The 27469-nt window shown below is 43.9% G+C and overlaps 1 protein-coding gene across 2 annotated transcripts in view; it reads right to left on the bottom strand.

Moving 5' to 3' along the window:
* Positions 1-10745, bottom strand: part of SPTB (spectrin beta, erythrocytic) — a 121264-nt gene extending 110519 nt beyond the window's left edge. For both annotated transcript variants that reach the window (XM_084866295.1, XM_084866296.1), the window contains exon 1: positions 10507-10745. The gene's annotated coding sequence lies outside the window, so the exon portion shown is untranslated. The remainder of the gene's footprint in view (positions 1-10506) is intronic.
* Between the last annotated feature and the right edge of the window lie 16724 nt (positions 10746-27469).

Raw genomic sequence — 27469 nt, 5'->3', positions numbered from 1 at the left:
AACTAAATTATATATAATCTCTCTATTTTTTTAGTCAATAACTACTTTTGAGCCACCCCCTTCTATGTACCAACCATGGCTCTAGATGCTGGGCATGAGAGAGAAAAAAATAGAGACAGAGAGACAGACCCAGTTCCCTATCACAAGAAGCATAGTCTAATGCTGTAGAAGGCAAGTTGACAATTAGAAAACAACAGGATCTATGCTGAACAAAGAATTGAGAAGGGTACCCTACCCTGGTGGCTCAGTTTATTGGAGCATCGTCCCATACACCAAAAGGTTGCAGGTTTGATTCCCGGTCAGGGCACATATCTAGTTCGAGGGTTTGATTCCCAGTTGGGGCATGTATAGGAGGCAGGCAACCACCTTCCTCTCTAAAATCAATGAAAACATATCCTTGGGCAAGAATTTTAAAAAACCAAAAACTTCCCTTTAAAAAAACACACACAAGAAAGGTACTGCAAAAATACATAGGAGGAAGCATTCCCTGGCGAGGGAGAGGGGCTGTCATTCAAGGCCACAAACATGAGGTAACACTTATATTAAGGTAATATACACATACATATTACCTTAAATAATCACACATACACACACAACCCCTCTGAAAAAGTGTCAGAGAAAGAGGCAAATCTTTGCCCAAGGGCAAACAGCAAGAAAAAAGCTGGAAGCAACCCAGGCTCTTGTCATTCAGCTCAAGGAAATAGTTTGGCTGAAATATATCATCTCATAATATTATACCTTTCCCCACCTCTACAAAGCAAATTAAACATCTCCTGCCTGTCCTCTAAAAGTCTAAAATTTCAAAATAGGCAAACTATCACAAGAACTTTGATGACAAACTATCTCCAGATAATAGTGTTCTCAACAATTCTGAAGTTGAGTTTTGTCCCCAAGGTGAGGATGTTAATAGATTTTGTCCTTCTTTTTGGAGATGTCAAACACCAGGGAGGAATATTAAAACTGGATGGATTGGGTTCTCAAAAAATTAAAAATAGAATCACCATATGATCCAGCAATATACTGGAGTATATACCCCAAAGAAGTGAAAGCAGGGTATTAAAGAGATATTGGTACACCCATCTTCATAGCAGCATTACTTATAATAGCCAAGGTGTGGAAGCAACCCAAGTGTCTGCCAATGGGTGAATGGATAAACAAAATGTAAAAAAATACATTAAACAGAGTATTATTCAGCCTTAAAAAGGAAATGCTAACACATGGTACAACATGAATGAACCTTGAGAATATTATGCTAAGTGAAATAAGCCTGTGACAAAGGACACTGATTCCACTTGAGGACCCAGAAATAAATTCATAGAGACAGAAAATAAAGTGATTGCCAGGTGCTGGGGGGTGGGGAGAGTTAGGGTCCATGGGTACAGAATTTGAGTTTTGGAAGAGGTTCCAGAGATGGATGGTGATGATGGCTATACAACAATGTGCATGAATTTATGCCACTGAACATGTGAAAAGAATTAATATGGCAAAATTTTGTTATATATTTATTATAACTTAAAACAACACTTAAAAAAACAAACAAACACAAAAAACTGCATGGTTGCCATGCCCATTAAATAACTGTTTTTGGTCATTTAGGGGCAAATGAAAATACCTTGTTTCTGACATTAAATTCAATGCTATATGAATGGTGGATGTGAGCATGAGACCAGGCACATAAGAAAGCTCTTAATCCAAAAGAGCAGCATCCAGGTACCATTCTCTGGAAATGGGCACCTACATAACCCACTGAGAAGGTGGCTTTCTTGGCAGCCATCATCTGACAATTTTTTAAAATATATTTTATTGATTTTTTACTGAGAGGAAGGGAGAGGGATAGAGAGTCAGAAACATTGATGAAAAAGAAACATTGATCAGCTGCCTCCTGCACATCCCCAACTGGGGATGTGCCTGCAACCAAGGTACATGCCCTTGACTGGACTTGAACCTGGGACCTTTCAGTCCACAGGCCGACGCTCTATCCACTGAGCCAAACCAGTTAGGGCTCAACTGACAGTTTTTAATGAAGATAATCCCCACGTACCAGCACCACCCCATTAGGGGACGACTGTCAAAGTACACATTCCAAAAATTACTAATTGAACTTCTATTTGTAAAAGCATTAGGCAGAGCTTTGTATAAGACTCACAACTAATATTCATAAATCAGCTTGCGCCTTTGAGAGCCATCTAGTTGAGCAAATAATAGATGAACACAAGAGAAGTTAAATAATAATCATAAAAGAAGCCTATGATAATGTTCAATTAAGTTGTACATGTAATTAGCCCTTTAACACATTTGGAGAAGGGAGGGGTTACTGGGGCTGGAGTGTTCCAGGAAGACTGATGGCAACCACTCCAAACCTGAAGGAAATGTTCAGGACTCAGTAGTAAGTGGAAGCAGACAAACCTGGTTCAAGAAGAGGGTTTATGAAGGAAACGGGGAGAGACAAGGTAGAAAAAGAGACAGGAGCCCGATTATGATGGCTCTTAAGAGTCAACTTTATGAGTTTGGATTTCCATCTCTACCCGGAGGGAAACCATCAGAGGCTGGGAAGGGATGTTATATGATGTACACAGTGTTCCAGTACAGGATGGCTTTGGCGAGGAAAACTCTTCATGGATAAAAAGCTGGACCCCAGGCCACTTAAGTGTAAACCTAAGGGCTACTAAGCCTCAAAAATGAAAACAAGCATGTGCGTTGGCTAGGTGAAAACGATGACTTTGAAATGTGTCAGGCCATATGCTGACACCTGCGTTGAATTTTTCTTGAAGGGCATGCAGGAAATTGTTGACATTGGTAACTTCTTAGGAGTAGGGTGGAGGAGGGAGAAGGAAGACTTACTTTTCATTATATATCCTTGTACATGGATACCCTTAACCATGTGCATGAATTCATTTTGTAATTTAAAAAGGTTTTAAAAATATGACAACCGAAAGTGTTAGTGTTTGGGCTCTAACCTTCAAATTCAAAACATTTCTAATTATAAGTGAAATATAGTTCAACCTTATTTGTAATATATCTTAATCTCTGTCACGGAGTGAGATGCTGTGAGAATGACCTAAAAGTAACAGTATAGCGTACGTAGAACTAACTGCACATCTAAGACTTAACTTCAAAATGAACAGATGTTCTGAGTCACCCACAATGAAATGCCTCCTTTCGGGAATACTTAAATGAAAAGTCTGCCTGAGTCTATTCCAAATCGACCCCCCAATGAAAAAAAAAATCAGAAATAATATCCCACAAGATTTGACAAGATATATTCCTGGCTCCGTTAAATGGCTTTTTTTTTCTTCCAATCGCTCAGACCAAAACCAATTGGGTCATCTTTGACTTATCCTTTTCCTCGAAAGCTTTATATACTTATCCCATCAACTCTACCTTAAAAAATCTATCCAGAAGCCAGCTGCATCTCGCCACCCCACCACCACTAGCCTGGTCCATCATCTCTAACCTGGACCACTAAAGTAGCTTCCATCCCACTCCCTGCTTCCTCTCTTGTCCCCTATGGTCAATCTTCCATAGGACAGTCAGAAAGGTCATCACAGAATACAAATCCGAACAAGTCACTCCCCTGCCCATGACTTCCAGTGGCTTCCTATTGCATGGCTAAAACCCAAAGTCCTTGCAAGGCTGCATGATCCAGACCCCTTTTCCTCTCCAACATCAACTCCTACACTCCCCACTCCTCCCCTCACTTAAGTCACACTGGCTTCCCGACCACTCCTGAGACAGAGCAGTGGCCCAACCTCAGGGCTTTCGAACTCAACCTGAATTTCTTCTCCAAACATCCCTCTCTCCCATGCCCCTTGCTTCATGCGGGTCTCTGCTCATGTGAAAACTCATCAGAGAGGCTCTTCCTGTCAATCCTACTACTTCAAATAGAACTACCTCTCCTTCACTGCTCTATTATTCTTCATAGCACCTGAGATTATGTTACACACGCATGTGTTTGTTGTTTAGTACCTGTCTCCCCAGTTAGAATATGAGCTCCATGATGTCAGACTTGCCTTTTTGTCATGCACACTGGGCCTAGGCTATGTCTGGCAAATAAATGAGAGTTTAATCAATAGTTGTTGAAGACTAAAGTAAGTTCAAATCAAGGTAATCAAGATCACCAGACCAAAAAAAAAAAAAAAGATTTTTTCAAGCCCATATGAGACATGAGCATAATAACGCCCAGTAAATTTGGGATAAGGTAATGAAAAGCTGAAACATCATTGACAGGCATACACACCCATCATTTATCTATGGCACTCTGGGAATCCATGTGCATGCTTGCCATTAATTCACTGCTTTGAAACATCATCTGTGTACAGTATGGAGGGACATTCTTGAAGCTTTGAGGCTGAAGAGTAAATACTGTAACACTTTTCTCCTCCCTCTTTCAGAACCAATCAACTCAGACTGAAAGTTCTGCTGAAGAAAGCAAGCAAGCACTGTCCCAAACAGACGGCCTAGAATATTCAGTTACTCTATTGAGGAGATCTGGACAAAGCCCCAGCACTGGAATTAGGAAACTGGGTCAAAGTCAGGTTCTGCCCTCGTCTATCAGAGGGACTTTGGGAAACTCATTATACATTTCCAATCCTGTTTCCTTAACTCTAAAGTAGGAATGCTGAGATCTTTCTTGCTTTTTCATGTGGGCATTATAAAGTAAAATAAGACATGCATATACAAAGGCATCCTGAAAACTGAGTGGACATCACCTTGTACTAGCCGATTTCTAGTCCTTCACTGCCACTGGTGAAATTTGTTTAAATAAGGATCTGACAAGGTCTTGCCTCTGCTCAGCCTTCATTGATTTAAACTTGAACCTTCAATGTTCTTCACAGACTGAACCCAAATGATCTTCCTAGTCACAACTCCAGCCCCTTCCTAGGCTACACCCTTCACAGACACTGAGATAGGGCCTAATGCCTCACTCCCTAATCTAATCATGTTCTAGTGCTTGTCTGTTCGGGGCTAAATGTCTAAGACCTCATCCCCGCCCATCCTCCCTTCTTCCATTAGAAAACCCTAGAACTAGAAAGGCTTGAGAGAGTCTTTTGAGAAATATTCAAAAAGAGCAAACATTGGGCACCTACTGTGTACAGTATGCTTTATGTGCTGAGGACCCAGAAAGGGGTCAGATGGAGACCTGCTGGTCTGGTGACTTATGTAACTCAGAGTCGTATTATGAAAGGTCTCTTCTTACTCTGTCACCCTGAGAACATGTGATGGAAGGTAAAATTAACTGACCATGCCTAGGGGGTTTCTGGACACAGGTAGGAACTGAGCAGAAGGACAGAACGAGGCTAGGGACCGCTTTCCAGTCCTCATAAGTGATGTCTCTCAAATATCCTTTGTTTTATTTGAAGTATTAAGAATTCTCAAATGAGGCACGCCCATATTTAAGTCTGGTACAAATGGAAATTATTTTCAACATATTTCCTTTCAGGGTTATCCAAGTTTCCGCTCCTTTTTATGATGGTGGAAAACTTCTAAACTGACTATAATTCAAAGCAATTATTGTTCCTTAGCTTGTCAAGGTGCCCTGTTATTCTTTTCATAAATATCCTGGATGATCTGAGCCAAGTTCAATGGAAAGTCTACTTTTTCTAGCCCTGTGCCTTTCCCTTGCTAAATTTATAGCATTCAAATGAAAAGAAGAAAGGAAGCCCCACTTTCACCCCCACTGCTAACACGATATATGTCTGGGTTCTAATTGCCCTTGTAATTATACCCCTGGCCAGGTCTGCACAGGTATGGTATGGAAATTAAACATCATGGCAAAGCCTGAAAAGGCCCCAGGAGGTAGGAAGGAGACAGCTTCATAATATTTCCTGCCGCCGGAAGAAGAGAAAAATCAAAGGTGGTCTGCAAATGTCATAAGCTAGCCAGACAATCCACTGAGGAAGCATTTTCTGTCTACGGCTGCCTCTAACACGGTGAGCTGTAAGGCTGGGATCCCCTGGTGGTTTGATATTCAGCTAGGGCTGGCTGAAAATGGGAGAATTGGCTCTTTTGGATGTGAATTAAGGAATAAGCACTGCTACAAAAGGCAACATGCTATGACATTTCCTAAATATTTACCAAGGGGAGTTGACAATTCAATGAGTGGAGCCAGATCTGATGGTGAATTCTCCTGGCTGCCTCCTACACCTTCCCTCCATCACCATTTCCATCTCCAAAACCATGAGACCGTTGCCTTTTGGGGTTGTCAGAGCAAAGCATTTCCTATATTTATAGCAAAATGAAGAGGCGAAAGAAGACCCGCTTTTGCAGGTCTTTCTTTCCCCTTTTCGTTTGATAAGCCCAACCAGTGTTACCCAGAGATTTCTGGCACACAGACCACTGCCTTTACTCTGCTTCCCCAGATTTCCAATCTAGGAGTAACCAGAGAGCTGTCCGTAAAAAACCGAGTCAATGCAATCTATTTTTTAAGACAAAATACTTCCTTTTTTACGAGCAATATGTAGCTAGTAATATCCATATGGCTCTGAAAGCCACATCCATGAACTTCCCTGCCAGTCCTCATTATAAAACCAAATTACTCATCAACCCACACAGCACAGTCTTTTTCACTCTTGATCTTCCCAAGTCAATTTATAAATATTAATCTGCAGGTCTGAGATTATAAAAAAGATCATGGATAATGAAGAGATATACTTTATATCACTTTAAACCTCTCACTGCTCATATTTCCCACCTTCTTGGATATTGGATAGAGGGTAAAATTTTGTGTTTGATTATGACTTAATTGACTGAGTTTAGATTAAACAGGTATTTAATAGTCCCAATAATTTCCTAAAGTCCTTTCTTTCCCCCACAGCCCCAGAAATGCTACATAATTATTGGTCTTGAGATTTGTACCATCTCAAGATAGTAATGTGCATACATCTTGTGTAAAAATACAGACCTCTGTGAACCTAACAGGTAATGGGGAGATTGTGGGACAGATTAGAATTTAATGCCCAACTATCTCCAACATGGTTTTTTTATTTAAAAAATATATTTTTATTGGTTTCAGAGAGGAAGGAAGAGGGAGAGAGAGAGAGAGAGAGAAACATCAATGATGAGAGAGAATCATTGATTTGCTGCCTTTTGCATGACCCCTACTGGGGATCGAGCCCACAATCCAGGCATGTGCCCTTCACCTGAATCTAACCTGGGACTCTTCAGTCTGCAGACTGATGCTCCATCCACCGAGCCAAACCAGCTAGGGCTCCAACAGTTTTTAAATATTTTACTAAGGTGAAAGTACAGAATTTTACAATATATTCTCTCACAATCTCCCCCAAAGGAAAAATAACAACACTATCAGTGGGTTGATAAGGCAGAACTTCAGGAAATAACTCAATTTTGGCCTTGAGAGAGAGAAAAGAAATGGGGAGAATGGAAAGTATAAAAGGCACGTACCATAACTGCACATAAATAACCAGGTAAACCTCTCACCTTTAAGCAAGTGACTACATGAGTAGAAGGCTGGACTCAGTGACCTCCAAGGTCCCTTCCCACTCCAATAGCGTTTGTCTCATGAATTTTTTATAGTCATCCTCTGTCCTACCACACTGTCCTCATGCATCATCAAGCCCTCCTGGCCACTTCCAGGACTGAATGGAAAATCTGTTTTCAAAAAAAAAAAAAAATCCATGCTTTGACTACTGCCAAAATTACAGGTCTGTCCTTGAAACAATGACCTGAATGTAACGGGCAAGGTTAAACACCTCTGAGCAAATAAGTGTCCAATACCATCTTCAGGTAATATTCTAAAAAGCTTCTAATATAAGCAGAATCATTAGCCCAGCTCTTGAGAGTGAATGCTCATGAAGCTAACAACCAATCCTACCACCAAATCTTTCCAACTTGTACTTCTGCATCCTCTGCCGAACGTCTAACTTTAAAAAGAGGGTGGAACCAAACAGCTGAGTTTGAATCCTGGCCCCACCTCTCCTTAGCTGTGAGATGTGAAGCAAATTATTTAATCTTCTTCAACCTGTTTCCTCACTTGTAAAATGCTTATCCTATAAACCACTGGTTCTCAACCTTCCTAATGCCGTGACCCTTTTAATACAGTTCCTCATTTTGGGGTGACCCCCAAACATAAAATTATTTTTGTTGCTACTTCATAACTGTAACTTTGCTACTGTTACAAATCGTAATGTAAATATCTGTGTTTTCCGATGGTCTTAAGCGACCCCTGTGAAAGGGTGGTTTGACCCCCAATGGGGTCGTGACCCACAGGTTGAGAACTGCTGCAGAACTACCTTGCGGAGTTACTGTGACAATGAAATGGATAACAGAAAAGAAAACTCTGAGCATTCATTTATTCATTCTCTCACTCAACAAAGGCTAACCCCGTGTGCAGGAGCCAGGCTAGGTACTGGTACATAAAAGAAGGGAGGCGAGGTGGGGGGCTCTTATTCTTTTTATTGACCAAAACCAGTCTGCTTCCAGAAATGTGGCAGATGTTGACTTTAGTTCAAAACTTTCATTCACACCTGGTTTGCTTAAAACGGTTCTTTCTTAGTTTGTCAGATAGAATCCCAGGTGGGAGTCTACCTCCTGCCATATCTTTACCCCAAGGCCAATCGCAGAGCAGGTGTTGTGCTGGAGGACACCATCAGAACACTTGGAAGAAGCAACCACCGGAGCAATAGGCGGTATCTGGGTGTATCTCAGCTCTCGGCTAGGCAAGCCACTCGGGAAAACCTGATATGCCTGTGCCACAAAGCCGGCCCTGGATGCCTGGGAGTTTTCAGGTGCTTTCAGTTCCACTAGCAGACTCCCAGTCTTCTGAGAACTGGGGATTAAGAGAACTGGCTCCTCCCCAATCATTGTGACGGAGCCCCTGTAAAAACTAAGAGCAACAGCTAAGGGGTCTACAGGCTGCCTTTTCACGATATAGGGTCTGCATCTTTCAGCTGTCCTTTACTCGGGTTTGATCAAGTTCTGCCTACACGGCCCACCTCAGAGGAGTCACCTGGTTTCAGAGCTGGTGGGCCCTTCTTCCACGTGGACCCAATATTCCTTTCCCTAACTGGCCCACAGCCTCAGGGCAAGCATGAGCCTAGCCACGTTGAGTGCTGGGTGTTCAGGACACTTAATTTTTTTGCACTCTCAAAAAAAAAAAAAAAAAAAAAAGAGTTAAAGATATTCTGGAACTCAGGGCTCCTAGCAAAAGAGTAAAAGTCTCCACCTGGAATAGTGGAATAGGAAGTGACCTGCCCCCAGGGCATGGCGGTGGGAGGTGGTCAAAGCGAATTCTTGAGTAAAAGTTGGGGCCATCTGGGAAGCTAAGGGTAGGTGAGGGGTAATGGAGAGGTGCCTATAATTTTGATTTGCAGACTCCTCTCGTTCAGGAGCCGCCTGAATCCCTTTCCTCAGAAACTCAAGTATAGATCATGCCTGTCTCAAGGCTGTGGGTCTTGCATAGCTGCCTCTTACCGGGAGACGACAGCCTAGCCTCTTGTCACAGGAGTTTTGGGTACAAAATACTGTCATCAGATCACACACACACACACACACAAACACACATCTGATGCATCTAACAAAAACAAACAGAACCAGGGGCTTCTCTTTTCATTTTCCTCCAGCGAGGTAAGCTGCTTCTTAATAACTCCTGGCGCTGCTAACCGCTCACTGAAAACAGTGGTTTGGATATTAATAGGCTGTACATCAAGGCCCTACCTGACGCTCGTCGTCACGGAAACGGTATTCAAGCCCACGGCCACTTCCCTACCCTCGGAAGTCTGGGCGAGTTGGTGGGAGTCGGGGAGTGTTTGAAAACTCCCGTTATTTCCCCCCACTTTCTGCTATTTCTCAGGGCCAAGCTGTTGGAGAGGGGCTGGGGAGGTGGCGAGAGTACACTGGACCACAGCAGCTTGCAGGAGCCAAACTCTGTGAGTGGAAGGGTAACCTGGCCACTCTCCCCGCGACGGGGAGCCGCCCCCCTCCGCCGCCCAGCCCCGTCCCCCCTGCCTGGGCGCTGGGCGCTGGGCGCTGGGCTGCCCGGGGAGCGGAGCGCTCAGCCAAGTTCCCCAGAAGAGAATGCGAGGAGCCCCGGGGCTGAGAAATCCGGCTGCGGAGGCGGGGAGGGCGGCGGGAAGGTCGGACAGGCTAGAGACAGAACTCTCTTTGCCCCCCAGCCCGAGTCCTGGGGGGGAGGGCCGGGACCAGAACACGCACCCCCTCGCCGCCCTCCCAGTGCCCCCGGGCGGCGCTCCAGGATCTGCTTCTCCAAAGCAAGCGCCCAGCTCGCCCAGCGCCTCCCGAAGCCCAGGCAGGTTCCCGCGCCCCGGGGAGTTCATTACCGCAGCCGCCAGGGCCTCCGGGGCCCCGGGCCGCCCCCCCGAGCCCGGCCCCCAGGGCTGGGCCCCCGCCCGGTCTCCGGAGCCCGAGCGCCCAGCGCCCCCTGGGCCCAGCGACTCTGCGCCCGCGCCGCGCGCCCCTGCCTCGCGCACCCGCACCCGCACCCAAACCCGCACCCAACCCCCTCGGGCTGCCGGGCCCTCCGGGACTCACCTGCGTCGGGGCTGTGGCTGCGGCCAGACCGAGCCCGGGGGCGGCGGCGGCGGCGCAGGGGGAGGAGGGCAGCGCGGGGCTCCTGGCACAGCGGCCGCCGGGCGCCTGGTGCTGCCGAGCCGTGGACCCGCCCAGAGATATAAATAACATTATCTGAGGAGGGACATTCCTGCCGGGGGACATCGCTGCTGCCGGGACCAGATAGTCCCGCGGCCGGCGGGGGCGGCGAGGCGGGGCCGCAGCCTCCCGCAGCGCCAGGCCCGGCCCCCGGCGTCCCACCCGCTCCCGCACCTGCCAATCCGCCGCCGCCGCGCCCGGGGCACCTGCCTGCCTCCCCGGGTTCGGGGCGGGCCTGTGCCTCCGGCGGGGAGCCGGGGCCCGGGCAGCCGGTCGTCCGAGCCGCCGCCGCCACCGCCGCAGCGCCCCTCGGTCGCTCCCCTCCCCAAACCGCGCGCTCCCCCAGCCCCTGCGGCGGGGAGCGGGCTGGGCTCTGCGGCTCCGGCCTAACGGGAGCCCGGCGTGGCGAGCCCGGCCGCGCAGAGGAGCCCTCCAGCCTTTCCCGCCCCGCGTCCCCGCGGTGTACAGCCAGGAGTTATTTGCCAAAAGACACGCTTAGGCCGGAGGGTGGGCGAGGCCAGAGGGTGGGCGAGCCGGGCGCCCGGGGAGTGCGCCCCCGTGGCGGCGGGTTTGGGAGGAACAGGTCGCCCTGGGGGCTGGCGTGTTTGCTCGCTAAGGGGAGAGCTTCTTCCCACCCCCTGTGGTCGGAGCAGACGCTGGGAGGACAGGGGTGGGCGCTGGGCCTGAGGCCCCCCACTCCCAGCCTGTTCCTGTCTGCCAGTCCTAGGGAGGTCGGGGCGGACCCGGCCAAGCTGGCGGGACGCAGTTCGCAGTCCCATGGCGCTGGCACATACAAACATGGCAGGGACTGGGATCAACAGGCAAGCTGCCACACAGACCCCCACCCGCACCCCTGGCCGGGCCCCCAGGCTCCAGGCGAGACTCCAGGTCTTCCTCACTGTGCGGCTGGGCGGTGTGGGATGCAGCAGGCCGAGGAAACACGAGAACCAATGGTGCCAGAGGGAAGACAGGGCACAGCCGAGTCACTTCTTGGAGAAACTCACAGGAGAACATAGGCAGCTTGGAAGGCGGTCCATTTTCGTGACTTTCTTGTGATGCGAAGTCATTGATCAATAAGGGTTGGCAGTCCTCCTTCACCCTGGGCACCTGGGAGGCTTCTCACCGAGTCCTCAGCCCAGGTATACTGGAAATGGCCGTGGAGGTTTAAAGAGTTTTAACTTTGACTGGTCCTGCCTGGTATTCTTGACAGCGGGACAGTCTTACTCCTTAGTTGTGTGCTTGGGAGTATGATTTCTGCTGTTTTCCAGGATTCACCAGGAAAAGGGTGTTTCATTGCCAGATGTGCATGCTTAGATTATATATTGAGCATGAGCAAAGGTATTTCACTCCTTGCTGCAGCCACACTTCTCGGGAGTGGGCACTTAGACACTGAGATGTGTAAACGCCACCGTTATTACACAGCCACAGAACTCTGCACCGCACTGCCCGTTGTCTTGGCCTTTATTAAGCTCCATTTCCCAAGAGACGCTAGTAAAGCAGAGAAGATAAAAGCGTTTTTGTGGTCATCCATTAGATGAGCAGTGATTCCCCCACTTCTGATAACACTGAAGAACACGTTTGTTTATTACTGAGTTAGAAACAGAAAGGTCTTTTTCATTTAAAAAACAAACTAAGAACCAAATTCTGGTAAGGAAAACTCAGGAAAAACAGGCCAACTTCAAAAGCTCAGATGATCATATATCTCACGTAGAAATCCTTGATCTACTTTTGAAATTTTTCTTTCAAAGGAGAGAAAGCAGGTTTATGTGTTTAGACACTTGGTATGAAATAACATCCAATAAATGCATGATTCCCTAGGCTTGCAACTCCACAGCTACCTAATCATATACTTCATGAGACAGATCATTTCTTAGCTGTAGATTTGTGGCCCTGAACTGAAAAGATTTCTTCATAGCCTTAAAATTTATAATTTTTAACTATGAGAAAAAAATATGATAAAAGTAACAATTCAGTGGACAGATTGCTCCAGGATTTTACAAACCAGCTCAGCTGCTTTCGCTATCTCTACTTCAGCTGAAAGCTAAATAATTCAATACAGCCTCATTTACTACAGAGCCTGTTACCCTGACAGCATCCCCAAATGCTTTACAGCTAATAGAGTTACAGTGAAATGATAAATCAGAACTGGGAGAGTTTAGATGTACATGCATACCTTGTTTTTTTTAAAAATATATATTTTGTTGATTTTTTTCCAGAGAAAGAGAGATGGATAGAGAGAAACATTGATGAGAGAGAAGCATCAATCAGCTGCCTCTTGCACACTACCCTATGGAGATGTGCCCGCAACCAAGGTACATGCCCTTGACCGGAATCGAACCTGGGACCTTTCAGTCCATAGGCTGACGCCTATCCACTGAGCCAAACCAGTTTCGGCTGTACCTTGTTTTATTGTGCTTTGCTTTATCGTGCTTCACAGATACTGTGTGTTTTACAAACTGAAGGCAAGACCCTCCGCCAGCAAAAAGATGACAACTCTCTTTACTTTGATACTTGCTTTCTATGGTGGTCTGGAACTGAACCCACCATATCTCTGAGGTGTGCCTGTGCAGAGGAAAAGAGCATTGTCAGATGGGGCGAAGGGAATGTTAGATCCCAGGAAGCGGGAATTAGAAATTGGGGAGAGTCAACTGGAAAGGAAGGAAAAGCTGACATAAGGGTTGGTGATGGAGGTCATTGTGTGGGCAACAGGGATTGATCCTGCAGAAACTTCCTGAGAAGAGTACAGAATGCCTTCTGGAGTGCGGGAGATTGTCGAAGGGCTGCCTCCTCTGACCACCACCCCAGATGGCTAACAGGCAATTTGCAGCTTTGGAGCAGTTCTGAGCCAGAGGAAGGTGTGTTCTGAAAATAGATGCTGTCAGCCAGGAAGTCTACCCAGCTCCTGTTAAAATCAATAGGTGAGGCCAAGAAGATGTAAGTCAAATCACTAGCGGAATCAGACACAAAAAGGAACGTTCACTTTTTACTTATTTCTCTGAATTTTTCACGTTGAGCTTATATTATTTGATCCTAGAGATAATAAGGAAAATAATAGATAGAGGTTGGATCAAGATGGTGGACTGAACACGTGCTTTTACCTCCTCTTCTCAGTTGGTTGTGCGTCATCCCATGCGCCCAAAAGGTTGTCTGTTGCCAGTTGCCTGCGGTTGGAGCTTTTGATTCCCAGTAGGGGGCGTGCAGGAGGCAGCCGATGGATGGACAGCCCCCTTCACATTGATGCTTCTCTCTCTTCCTCTCTCTTTAAAAAGCTCAGAATTAAGAAAAAGGGTGATCAATTTTCCAAGAATTTTCAGGAAATCCTGAAAAAATAGAAGAGAGGGGCACGATCTGACCCAAAGGGAAACAAAATCAGGGAAACCAGAACAGGTTCAGAAGGAAGAGTTTTAGGCAGGTTCCAAGAAAGAGTCTAATGATGAAGAGGAGAAAAGGACCCTGGAATGATTCCCTGAAGCCTCCTCGCCCCTGCCGGCACTAAGTATCAGAACTTTGCCTCTGGGAATAAGAAGTTAGCGGGGATCCTGGGACCAGAAGGGCAGAGCTCATAAGTCTACTAGCCCTAAAAATGAAAGGCAGCCCTCACTCTTTCTGCAAAGCATGTCATGCCCTTCCTTTACAGCCCCTGAAGAGAGGCTATAATAAACAAAATGGGGGCAGGCAAAAGCATTCCAAAATAAAAGATGATTGAACAATTAAAATCAGCAAGGATTTTGTGTGTGTGTGTGGGGGGGGGGAGGGGGGGGAAACGACACACCAGTACCATGAAAAAGAAACACCAAACAACAGAAGTAATATCAGAGGAAACTAAGTTAATAAAGGAAACAGAAGATAAAATTAAAATGAATTTAAATATTATTCAGGAAGACTTGAAAGGACATTCAATCTACAACAAATAATCAGTGAGAAGTCATATAAATTAAAAAGCAATTTTCTAAAATTGAAAATTCACCAGCTGATAAGCAGAACAGACCAAGTAGAAGATCAGATTAGTGAAAGCAGATATTCTCCCCAAACAGAGAGCAAAAGACTAGGAGATGGAAAGGTCATGAGAATTTTTTCATGACTGGAAACCATGGAGGCAAGATCCTCAAGGTCCAATATCTATCTTATAAAAGTTACAAAGGGAAAGGAGGGAGAGTAGAAGGGGATAATAAGGAAGAATTAGAATAAGATTACTCAGTTGAAGAAAAATATAAGTTTTGAGATTATAAAATCCTACTGATTTTAGAGCAGTATGAAGATTTTAAAATACAGTTTACAGTTTTATATTAAGGTTTATTTATAAAATCTAAGGACTTGAATAAAATTAAATCATAAGCCAAACCTATAATAAATTAGATTAACTTTTTGTGACTTGAATTAATCCTAAAAAGCTATTTTTACTGAATCGCAGAACCAAATTTATTTGTTTGAAATAATTTAAAAACAACTTTCACTTTAGAAATGAACATATCCGAAAGCTTCTTAAAATAGAAATGCAAAACAAAATGAACCTGAACTTATCTGATTTTTAATTCATTCAATCCCCTGCTAACAGCAACGGAGAAATCAAGAACTTAGGGTAATGTGCAGAAAAATAGTGCCTAGAGCTTGAAACACATTAGTTCCCTCTTCTTTACCCTTTCAAGCATCAAGAGATGCTTTTCATGAAACTAAGCTGAAATTTCTGGAAATATTTAAGGAACCACGCCCTCCATATGAAGACAAAGAAGCAGCAGGACCAGTCAGAGAAAGACAAGTATCACATGATCTCACTCATATGTGGAACCTAATGAACAAAATAAACTGGTGAACAAAAATAGATCCAGACACATAGAAGCATGGAACCTCAGAGGGAAGGCAGGGGAGAGAGGGTGGGAAGAGATTAACCAATGAAGTTGTATGCATATATGCATAACCCAGGGACACAGACAATGGGGTGTGGAAGGCCTGAAGTGGGGGGTGGGGACAGCTAGAAGAGTTCAGTGGGGGAAACAGAGGGACATATGCAATACTTTCAACAGTAAAAATGAAGAAGAAGAGGGAGAAGGAGAAGGAGAAGAAGAACCAATCATAATAGCTCACCATTTACAATAGAGAGAAGCCAAGGATAAATCTCTCCTTTAGATGGCTCAAACAGAATGGTCACTGGATTGAACTGAAATTTCATTCCAGTGACCATTCTGTTTGAGGCATCTAAATTTGCACAAGTGAGCCGAAACTGGTTTGGCTCAGTGGATAGAGCATCGGCCTGCGGGACTGAAAGGTCCCAGGTTCAATCCCAGTCCAGGGCATGTACCGTGGTTGCAGGCACATCCCCAGTAGGTGGTGTGCAAGAGGCAGTTGATAGATGATTCTCTCTCATTGATGTTTCTAACTCTCTATCCCTCTTCCTTCCTCTCTGTAAAAAAAAATCAATAAAATATATTTGGGGAAAAAAATAAATTTGCACAAGTGTGGAAATACCAAACTGACACCCTCTGAAGGAGCAGGTGACACCAACTTCAAACTTTCCTCCATCAGTAATGGAGAGAGGTGGAAGAGGCTTGCACCTGTCCTCCACTACTCCATGGAGCACTGGCCAGGTTTTGGAATGGATGAGCATCTTTCCTTAGATTGCTCTCCCTGAGCTCTTCCTCCCTGTGCAGGCCTAGATTTCCTGGTACCTAAGGGATGCGAGCTTGTGCAGGGGTGGTAGCAGGCTGGTGGGTGTGCTGATGAACTGTGCCTGAAGGTGCTGATCTTCTGCAGTTGCCTTGTTTGGGCTGTTTTTTTAATTCGTGAGGGCCATCAGGACAAATACCAGAGATCGGGTGGCTTAAACAATGGAAACCTATTTTCACAAACTTCTGGAGGCTAGAAGCCTGAGGTCAAGGTGTCTGCAGGATTATTTCGTCTGAGGCCTCTCTCCTGGACTCGGAGAGGGCTGTCTTCTCCCTGTGTGCCTTTCCTCTGGTGTCTGTATCCTACTTTCCTCTTCTTGTAAAGACACTAGTCCTAGTGGGTTAGGCCCATGCACGTGACCTCATTTTACTGTAATTACCTCTTTAAAGGCCCTAAATAGTGTCACTTTCTGAAGTAAGGGTGGAGGGCTTGGATTTCAACATATGAAATTGTTTTGGGGGGCAGGGGTGTGTGTACAATTCAGCCCATACGTCACTCATCTTTTCTCACGTGCACTGCTTCTGTCAGCATCCTGACTCTCTCCCATTCTCCAGTTGCACTCTCCTTCCATTCCTTTCCTACACGGCAGCCAAAGTAGTTAATTAAAAGGAAATTTGATCATGGCACTCTCTGTCTTAAATCAGCCAGTGGCTTCCCATTGCTTTCACGATGCAGATTTAAGTTTCCCAGCACTTAGCACAGTACCTAACACAGAAGATGTACTTTAATAAAGGCAGAAAGGCCTGATAAGTGAATGAGTGAATAAATGAATTGATAAACAAACAAATAATGAAAATAAAATAAGGGTTGCAATCTTGGAGATCAACAAAGAAGGTGTGGCCGATGTGTCTCAGTTGGTTGAGCATCATCCCATGAATGAGGAGGTCGCAGTTCAATTCCCAGTCAGGGAACATGCCTGGGGTTGTGGGCTAGGTCACCCATAGGAAGCGTGCAGGATAGAGGAGCCAAGGATGTTTCTCTCTCATCAATGTTTCTATCTCTCTCTGCCTCTCCCTTCCTCTCTGTGAAATCTATAAAAACTTATTTAAAACAACAATAACAAAGAAGTAGGTAATCCAAAGTCATTTCTATTAGGCTTAAAAATACATATTTGTGATTTCCCTCCCCATGAAATTCACTTTCCTATTTTTGTTTGAGTAAGGTTATTTAAATGAATTCACATTCTCTGAGACATAATTGGCATTTGAATTCCCTCAGACATATTTGTGCCTGAATTTCACCAACTCCTGAGCCACCATGGCACATTCATACCTAACTTACTGTCTGTGGGTAAGAAATGGAGTAATTAGATTTTATATTCACACCTACCACCAAGTTCACCTATGGGATCAGGAGCCCAGTGCCTTCCAGTGTCTCATTTATAATGGGGTCTAGCAAATACAATAGTGATGGCTCAAATATGTGGACGTTTGTCTCTGTCTGCTTCACCCTCCCACTGCCATTTCAGACCTCGTCCTTGGCCAGTGCCCGTGCTGCAATCCCCATACTCCAATATGCCAAGGTCTTGACACACAGGATTAAGAACATAGAAAGTGAATAAAAAAGCATTATAAGCAGCAAGTTGATGCTGTTGGACATTACACTCTATCTTGAGTATTCCACAAAGTGGAGAATTTATACCATATAATAAAAGGCTAATATGCAAATAGACCGAATGGTGGAGCAACCAAACAAGTGGTTGCTATGATGTGCCCTGACCACCAGGGGGTGCATGTGCAACATGGCGGGCATTGGCTGCAGTGGGATGGTGGAGTAGGTGAGCAGGGGCACCAGCCAAGGGCTGGGCACCAGTCACTGTCATGGGGGCAAGCCTCTGGTGATTACTGAAAATTCTTTGTTCCCCAATGCCACAGTCCTACTTACTGCTCACACCTGCTGCTGATGCCAGCCCTGCTCGCACCCACTGCCGATGCTAGAGCCACTGCTCGCAGCCACTGCTGGCACCTGGCACCAGTCCCAATCACTCGGCATCATTACTGGGTGCTAGTGGAGGCTGCCAGGCTCAATCGCCCCTCAGGGCTTCTCTACCCCCTCCTGCTCCTGAAGAGCAATCAGGTCACTCAAACCCACTGCTGGTGCTGGCCCAATCACTCTGCACTGGCAGTGGGTGGGAGTGGGACCCGCACCTTCAGCATGTGGGAGCCGTAGCAGTGGGAGTGGGGCGGCCAGCAGACAGGGGACCAGGGGCTGTGGCAGGAGGGGCCGGGCATGGGTATAGAGTACCCATGCCCGGCCTGTGCCCACCACAGCCTCTCAGCCTGCTCCTGTGCCCACCACAGCCTCTCAGCCCGCTCCTGTGCCCACCACAGCCTCTCAGCCCGCTCCTGTGCCCACCACAGCCTCTCAGCCCACAGTTCCTTTCAAGGTGCATGAATTCATGCACTGGGCCCCTAGTATGTGAATAATTGAGAGTATCTAAACCTAAAAACGTTGGTCTCTTCCTTTTTGGGTACTTATCAAGCCAGGAACTCAAGTCAAGGGGAGAAAATATAATTTCAAAATCAAGTTTGTTGATAAGTAATGGCAGCTAGAATTCTAACAATTTAAACAATTAAACAATTTTGTTTTGTTTTCGTTTTTAATGATATTATTGCCAGGATTAATAGTCTTATTGCCTATATTTGTTTGTGAGCAGTTTCAAATTCACAAATTTTTGTTGTGGTTAATCCTAACCCAAAAATATTTATTCATTGATTTTTAGAGAGCGTGGAAAGAGGGGGAGAGACAGAGCGAAAAAGTGATGTGACAGAGACACATCGATTGGTTACCTCCCACACATGCCCCCAACCAGGGCCAGGGATTGAGCCTGCAGCTGAGGTGTGTGCTCTTGACTGGAATCAAACCTGGGACCCTTCAATCTGTGGGCTGATGCTCTTTCCATTGAGCCAAACCAGCTAGGGCCACAAATTATTTTAAAATATATTTTTATTGGTTTCAGAGAGAAAGGGAGAGGGAAAGAGAGATAGAAACATCAATGATGAGAGAGAATTATGTGTTTGGCTAGCTCCTATATGGCCCCCACTGGAGATCCAGCTTGCAACTCGGGGCTTGTACTCTGACTGAGAATTGAACCGTGATCTCCTGGTTCATAGGTCAATGCTCAACCACTGAACTACGCTGTCTGGGCACAATTTAAAAAAATATATATATATTAACCAAGCTCTTTGGGTAAATTTCAATTAAGTCTGGAAAAATACTGCAATAAAAAAAATCCCACTACCTCTGTAAATTCATCTCATTTTCTATTCTACAGGATATTTCTGCAGCTGCTCAACTTCTGTTTGAATATCTCCTCAGTGCTTTGAAGGCTGCAAGAAACTATGGTTCAATCAAACATGATTTATTTTGTAGAATAACCGGTTCTTATGAAACACATAACTTTTTCTTAGTTTTCTTTGTGTATGGCTAAATCTATTTTTAAAAGATTATTTATCCGTTTCTTTTTGCCAAATGCAATATAATTATTTCTATTAAATTTCATGAAGTAAATTGCTATAATTATCCTTATTGCTCTATAAAGAAATCAAGAAACTCAGAGTTTAAGTAATTTTTCCAAAAATCACATAAAATTCCAAATCCTTTGCTTATTAAAGAGTTCTTTATCTAGGAAGCAAGAGTCCCATGGTTTTTAAATTAACTAACAGATACACATGATATTTGATGTTGATAATCTATATTACAGCCTAATATTTTAAGTCAGAGGTGGGGAATGACCAGCCTGCATACTGTATAAGGCCCCAAAAATCATTTGGTCTGGCCAGGATGTCAACGCATTAGGGGTGAGTTAGTTAAATGTTTGATCAAATATTGCAGGCTACTTTTTAACTTGATAAGTTTGTATGGCCCCTGATGATGTTATAAATATTCAAATGGCCCTGGCAGAAATAAAGTTTCCCCACCCCTGTTTTAAGTCAATGTTAGCCCCAGCCGAAACCAGTTTGGCTCAATGGATAGAGTGTCAGCCTGTGGACGGAAAGGTCCCAGGATCTATTCCGGTCAAGGGCATGTACCTCAGTTGCGGGCACAGCCCCTGTGGGGAATGTGCAGGAGGCAGCTGATCCATGTTTCTCTCTCATCGATGTTTCTAACTCTCTATCTCTCTCCCTTCCTCTCTGTAAAAAATCAATAAAATATTAAAAAAAAAAAAAAAAGAAAAAAGAATTTAGCCCCAAATTATATACTGAGCATGGAGAAGTAACAACTCTATGCTAATTTTTCTATTACCCATCATCTTATGTTTCAAAATACACTTAATTAAACATCCAGCTCTGGACCTGCCACTGAAACTGAAAGAAGTGAGAGCGGGAGACTCTTCTTTCAGAAGCTTTCAAAGCTGTGAGTGAGCCTTAGTATTCCATCAGTTACCCCGCCACTGCCTGAACCTATTTCTCAACTCCCACTCTTCACTTGCCAGAAATTCATTAGTAGGAGCCAGGTGCTTGAGCTAGCCCCTGCCCTCATCCCAAAGATTACATAGGAATCTGGTAACTTATTTCACAACTAACATTAACAAACATTAAAATCTAAATGAGCCGAAACCGGTTTGGCTCAATAGATAGAGCATCGGCTTGGAGACTGAAGGGTCCCAGGTTTGATTCCGGTCAAGGGCATGTACCTTGGTTGCAGGCATATCCCCGGTGGGGGATGTGCAAGAAGCAGCTGATCAATGACTCTCTCTAATCAATGTTTCTAACTATCTCTCTCCCTTCCTTTCCGTACAAAATCAATAAAAATTATATATATATTTTTTTTTTATCCAAATGACCCTGGGAAGAGTTAGCTTTAAAAAAAATTTTAATTGTATTTATTGATTTTTAGAGAGAGAGAAATATTGATTTGTTTTTCCACTTATTTATATATTCATTGGTTGAATACATAAATATTTGCCCTGACCAGGGACCAAACCCACAATTTTGGGGTATCAAGACAGTGCTCTAGCCAACTGTGCTACCCAGGCATGGCCTAAGAGCTTTTAAGGTAAGGCCTTTGACTATTAAAGTTAACAAAACGTCTGTGCCACTTAGTGTCATTTTAATAACCAAGCGATTTTTTAAAAGGAGGGTAATAGGGTGGATTGGAAAGATCAGTCAACATACAGTCAAAATACCTGGATCCTAACTCCCTTAAGCCTCTTTGTGCCTCAGCTTTTCTTCTGCAAAATGATGGCATTGAACTAGCTAGTCTCTAAGGACTTTTTTAGCTCTATCTATATTTATTTTACATGTATCACAAGAACATACTAGATATCTATCTATATATAAAAGCCTAAGTGACCGGCTGACCAGCCGACCGACTGGTAGCTATAACATGCAATGGCCACCAGGGGGCAGACGCTCAACACAGGAGCTGCTGAGCTGCTATGATTTGGCAGCAGTCATTCTCAGGTGACACACCCAGAACCAGAGAGGAGGGAGCCCTATTCCAGGGTGTGTCACCTGAGAACTGCCCTCTCGCAATCCAGGACCCCTCGGGGGATGTTTGGAGAGCCAGTTTCGGCCCAATCTCCTCAGGCCAGGCCAAAAGACCCCACCGATGCATGAACCCACGTGCCAGGCCTCTAGTACATTATAATGTTTATTAAAATGGAAATTGAAAGTCACTTCACTATCCATCAAAATGGAATTGGTTAAACTAACTATGGTATGTATACATACACACGTACTATAGTACACACACACAAATATAAATTCTACGTAGCTAGTTAGTGATGATGGAGTTTTATATTTATTGCTGGAGAAAGATGCCATAACATACTGTGGATTTTTTTTTAAAGTGGGCTTCAAATAATTCCTATTTGACAAAGAAATAAAGTATTTTATATCAGAAAACATTCTCCTAAAAATCTTGTTATTTCTAGATGATAGGATTAAAAGCATTTTTTACTTCTTGTTCATTTTCCTACAATGTTTGGGTATTTTATAGGCAGAGTATATTTTCATAATAAACAAGAAAGTTATTTTTAATTTGGAGAAATATAGTAAAACGTGCAGAGCAAATAGTAGATCCTTTCCTATGAGCCAGTTTGGATAGAGAAGAAGACCAGAGCAAGAACAAATCAGCAGTGAACTCAAGGAAAACCTTGTCTGAATATTTTCATTAGTAACTCAGATAACGAAGTAAACATGTACCGAGAAGGTAAAGAACTATCTTGTTACACAAACTGGGCAGAGCTGATCTGTCTTCCTTGGCCATTTGTCATCACCGGTGATGGGAGATGTATCGGCCTGACCGGCGCTCTCATCTCCCCAATCCATCCCCTGCACAATGGGAGTATCTGTCAAACCATCAGGCTGGCCATTGGATCCAATCCAAGGCTAACCATCTTATGACAGGATTAATCCCATCACTGTTTCTTTATTACTGTGCTTTCATTATTTTAGAGTTTCCTAAGGTTGCCTAGTCAATCTTGGTAATTAAACTTATCACTCAAAACAAATTTAAAAAAAGAAGAAGAAGAAAAAAAAACCCCCACCAGAACAAATTCTTAGAAGATCCATGAGATCAAATAGAGATTCATGCATGATAAGTTAGCAAAGGAGGAAGAATAAGCTTCCTAAATACAAAATGGTGAGTGAGAGTTTTGACCCAGGTTGAAAATTGGTAGGAAAACAAAATCTTGTGGAAGATCACAAATTAAATACAATTAAATACAATTTGAATACACATTTAAAAAGTGTGGAGTGTGGCTGCAACCCCTAGCAGGAGGATCCTGGAACCAGTCATCCTACGGATACGAAATGCCGAAGGACAGCTACTCTGGGGAGTCAAAAGCTCTATGTGGATTTTCCACTGGGGAGGGCCTTGTCACTCCTAACCCTCGCTTTGTTCAAGGGCAATTGCTTGTCACCAATTATATCAGGCTTTTGATGCTAAAATTAAATTCCTTGCATTAAATTGGGGATCAATGGCTAGTATATAGGTTTACAGTCCAGGAGTTAGAGAGGGCCACTGTGAGAGGACCTATGCCCACCAAGAAGAGAATTTCTGTTTCAGACCTGGAGCAGCTCAGGAAGTCAGCTGATCTTTGGCTGCTGGAGGTGCTGGCAGTTTGAAAGGACCATGGTGGAATCACTTTAAGTCAAGGGCAGCCTGCATATAATTAAGGTATTTTATGAATGTACTTACTATTTACTTTATCATATTAGTATGATAGTATTTTATCATATTAGTATTTATGAATGTACTTACTATTTATTTTATCATATTCTATTTCCTGAAAGGAATTTTAAAAATATTTTTATTGATTAATTTTTAGAGACACAGAAACATCAATTTGTTGTCCCACTTATTTACATGCATTGGTTGCTTCTTGTATGTGTCCTGATTGGTGATCGAACCTGCAACCTTGGCGTAAGAAGATGCTCTAACTGTCTGAGCTACCCCCACCAGAGCAGCTTCATTGTATTAGTCTTTTCTTCCCAACTAGGTTGTATATAATGCCCGATTCTTAAAAGCATGTCTTTAGTTTCTCTTCTATGATCCAATAATGCTGCACTTTGATAGCATTATTATGGGCTTACATAAAAATATACTGCAGATTTAGTCATCAACATACATACGTAGTAGCCACTGGTTGCTTTAACTCGCAAAGCCAAATTACAGAGCCTGGCTCTCCTCCTGGGCCCCACAGAAGACATGGTGACCACAGGGTGACCTTTTGTCCCAGTGTACTTTGGACAATCCCCTGGTATACACCTTTCATCCTGGCAGAATCACCAATAGTGTTCCCTTGTGCTCTCAAAAAGTGTATGAGTTATATAATGACCCTATTAGCCAGGCATCACTAAGGGGCTTCCCGGTAAATTCCAACATACGAAAAGCAAATGAAAACTTTGTGGCAAAAGACGACCACAAAGTACAAAGTTAAGATTACATTACCTACTTGCTCTTTCCTAACACAGTTATCTCTATATAAATTTAAGTCAACTCTGCCCTCTACTGTCTTATGACAGTATTATGACATCATGAAGATCGCCCTGTTGGGCTGCATGGAAGCAGGTTGCGTTAGTCCTGTTGATTCCTTTAAGAGGGCTGGTCCTCAATCCTTGCCTACTGCTCTCCTAGCTTTTAAAAACTCCCACTCCCTATGCCACACCTGCAACCAATTAAATCAGAGTCTCTGGGAATGAGATCCAAGTGGCAATTTTTGTTAAAGCTCCCCAGGTGCTATCAAATGTATAGAAAAGGCGGAGAACCATGGCTTAGAGCAGGGGTGGGGAACCTTTTTTTTTTCTGCCAAAGGCCATTTGGATATTTATGACACCATTTGCTGGTCATACATAATTATCAAGTTAAAAATTAGCCTGCTATATTTGGTCAAACACTTAATTAACTCACCCCCTAAGGCCTTGGCAGGCCCCCACGTTCCCCACTCCTGGCTTAGAGTGTCAGATCCAGTCATCTGTTGTGGTTCATGTAGTTTTTGATTCATAGCCCAGACTATATATCCCTACTCCTAATGATGTCTGGAGAAGGAGATTGGAAGAAGGGGGTTGGAGATTGGAAGAGAAAAAGGAATGTATCAGGACAAATCTACATCGCTACCAGGGAGAGGGCAGACGGCATTTAAAAACATTCCAAGGGATAGTATCTTCCTTGGGTATAATTTTCTGGAATTTATAGTGATGATATAGAGAATACCTACTTGGAAGTAAATCTGGTGTTTAGCCATCAGTTTTGATGCCGCAGCTCAGCCTTAATTCTGTGTTGATGGAATTATCTGCTGAAGAAGTTCCAAGAAAGTTGGAGCTGAAGCCAGGGTCAAATGAGGTAGAGCCCATTGCATTAAAGACGGCTTCCTTCCTCTTGGATGTTCGGAGGCTTGTTAATGGAGTGCATCATAAGGGAAAGCACTGGGTGAAAGCCCAGGAAATCTGCGGGAGTAGACTTTGCACTAATGAGAGCATTACCTAAATTAAGTCTCTGGGGGGAAGGGGATCCCCAAGGAGATAAGAGAAGAAAGAGAAAGATATAGAAAAACCATCAATGACCAGCATGAGGGAGACAGCGTTTGCAAAAAATTAATCAGTAAGTAGGTTCTTAATTATAAGCCCAAAATTTACTTCCCACTTCCTTTTTCTAAAGTTCACTAGAGAAAGCTCATGGATCTAGTGTCTGAGACTGACCCTGTTAGATGAAATTTTTTTTTTTTTTCCTTAAGAGAAACTCTTAACCATAAAAGTGGGCTCAGCCAAAAGTGTAGGCAGAAGGCAGAAGGTGTCAGTGGGGGATTTTGACAGTGAGCATGAGGGTAAAAATCTCCTGTGAAACAGCAGAGACCTCCTCATACTAAATGGATGGGCCTTAGCTGAGTAGCTCAGTGGGTTAGAGCATTGTCCCAATATGCCAGGGTTTCAGGTTCTATCCCTGGTTAAGGCGCATACAAGAAGCAACCAATGAATGCATAAACGCATAAATAAGTGGAACAACAAATCGATGTTTCTCATTCTCTCTCTCCCCTCCCCCTCCTCCCTTCCTCTTTCTCTAAAATCTATAAAAAATAAGAATAAAAGGATGGGAGAGGAAGATGTGCATGACAGATGGTGATGTTCTTCTACACTGCGCATGAGATTGCATTATTCAGTTCCTCCATCCTGCCGAAGGCAAGACTTCGCTTCAGTGGGGACAGAGTAGAGGTCTGAAAGCAGCATCAGGAATGATTCTAAATGATTCTCACTGTGCTGGTTCTATGTCTGTGGAATACCTCCTTTTAAAAGGATACTTTTAAAAATTCCTTTGCAAGAAGTAGAGACAAAGTAAAAATGTTTCCACAGACGTATTGATTCATAAGGATAATTCTTATGAATCAATATGAACTCTTTTCTGGGTCACAGAGCCCTTTGAGTATCTGATTAAAGCTATGGACCATCTCTACCGAGAAAATTTGACATTTTTCATACATAATTCTACATATAGGTTCATCTGACATTAAGAATCCTTTGATTTGTAAAATAACTTTCTGCAAATGGATTTATTAAAATTTCTGTAGCCCTAGCCAGTGTAGCTCAGTTAGTTGGGCATTGGTCATCCTGTGCACAAAAGAGTTGCGGGTTCGATTCCCGGTCAGGGCTTGATCCCATGCAAGAAACAGCCAATGGATCTCTTACTCTCATCTCTCTCTCTCTCTCTCTCTCTCTCTCTCTCTCTCTCTCTCTCTCTCTCTCTCTCTCTTCTCTCTCTCTCTCAAAGATGTATTATAATAAAATATTTATTAAGAGTTTATATACACAAATCTTTCAATTGAACATCCCATACACACTAGGTTACACCATAAAAAGTCCTTGTCCTCTAACTACTTATAATCTAACATATAATGCTATACAGGCACATAAAGGACATGCAGTTGCTACATTGAAAAAGAAAAACATTTTCATCTTCCTAAGAAGTGGAAGTGACATGTTGAGAGGTGATGGGCAACAGCAGAGTTATCTAAGGGTCCATAAGTTCTTTTTAATATAATCAGGTAATTTAAAGAAAAAAAAATATTGCATGCCCCCAGTGCAAGGTACAGGGCTAGACCATGGAGGGGATCAAAAGGTGAGGATCCTATGGTCTTTGTCTTCAAGTAGCATTTACTCTACAAGGCAGAGATAGGAAAAGCACACACCGTACTCTGATATGAGGTAGAATTTATTAAATGCTATATAAAGTTTATAAGCAAAGTATCTTGGGGGAGGGTTCAGACAGCAAGATCACATTTTACAGGATGTGAAAAATGACCTCCACACCATCTTCTAATACTTCCGTTCTGGGTGAATCCCTTGTTGTTTTCATGGGGGAATTTCTCATTGACCTCCTGAGAGAGCAAGACCAAGTGACCTTTTCTTTTTCATGCCTATAGATCAGTGTGAATATAAGGAGAGAAATGGTAAACCAAAGCGTATTATGACTGACTTTAAAAGCCAGGATGAGGAACCTGTGCCTAATTCGGGTGACAATGGGAATTTGTTGAAGGCTTTTAAGCAAGGCACAGATAGGATCAGAACTGTGCTTTGGGAAAATTAACCCGGCAGCAGTGTGTAGGAGAGCTGGAGTGGGGAGAGACAGAAGTCAGGCTATTATAGCAGGCAAGGTGAGAAGTAAAGGGGCCTGAACTAGGACGGGGGCTGAGGAAGTGGAAAGCAGGATGGATGCCAGGCTGGGAAATTTGTGAGCCACTGGGGGG

The sequence above is a fragment of the Pipistrellus hanaki genome (genome assembly GCF_964339955.1).
Source record: "Pipistrellus hanaki genome assembly, chromosome: 1".
NCBI classification, from domain to species: domain Eukaryota; kingdom Metazoa; phylum Chordata; class Mammalia; order Chiroptera; family Vespertilionidae; genus Pipistrellus; species Pipistrellus hanaki.
Note: the sequence above shows the minus strand (reverse complement) of the source record. Positions and strands in the feature narration are given on the sequence as shown.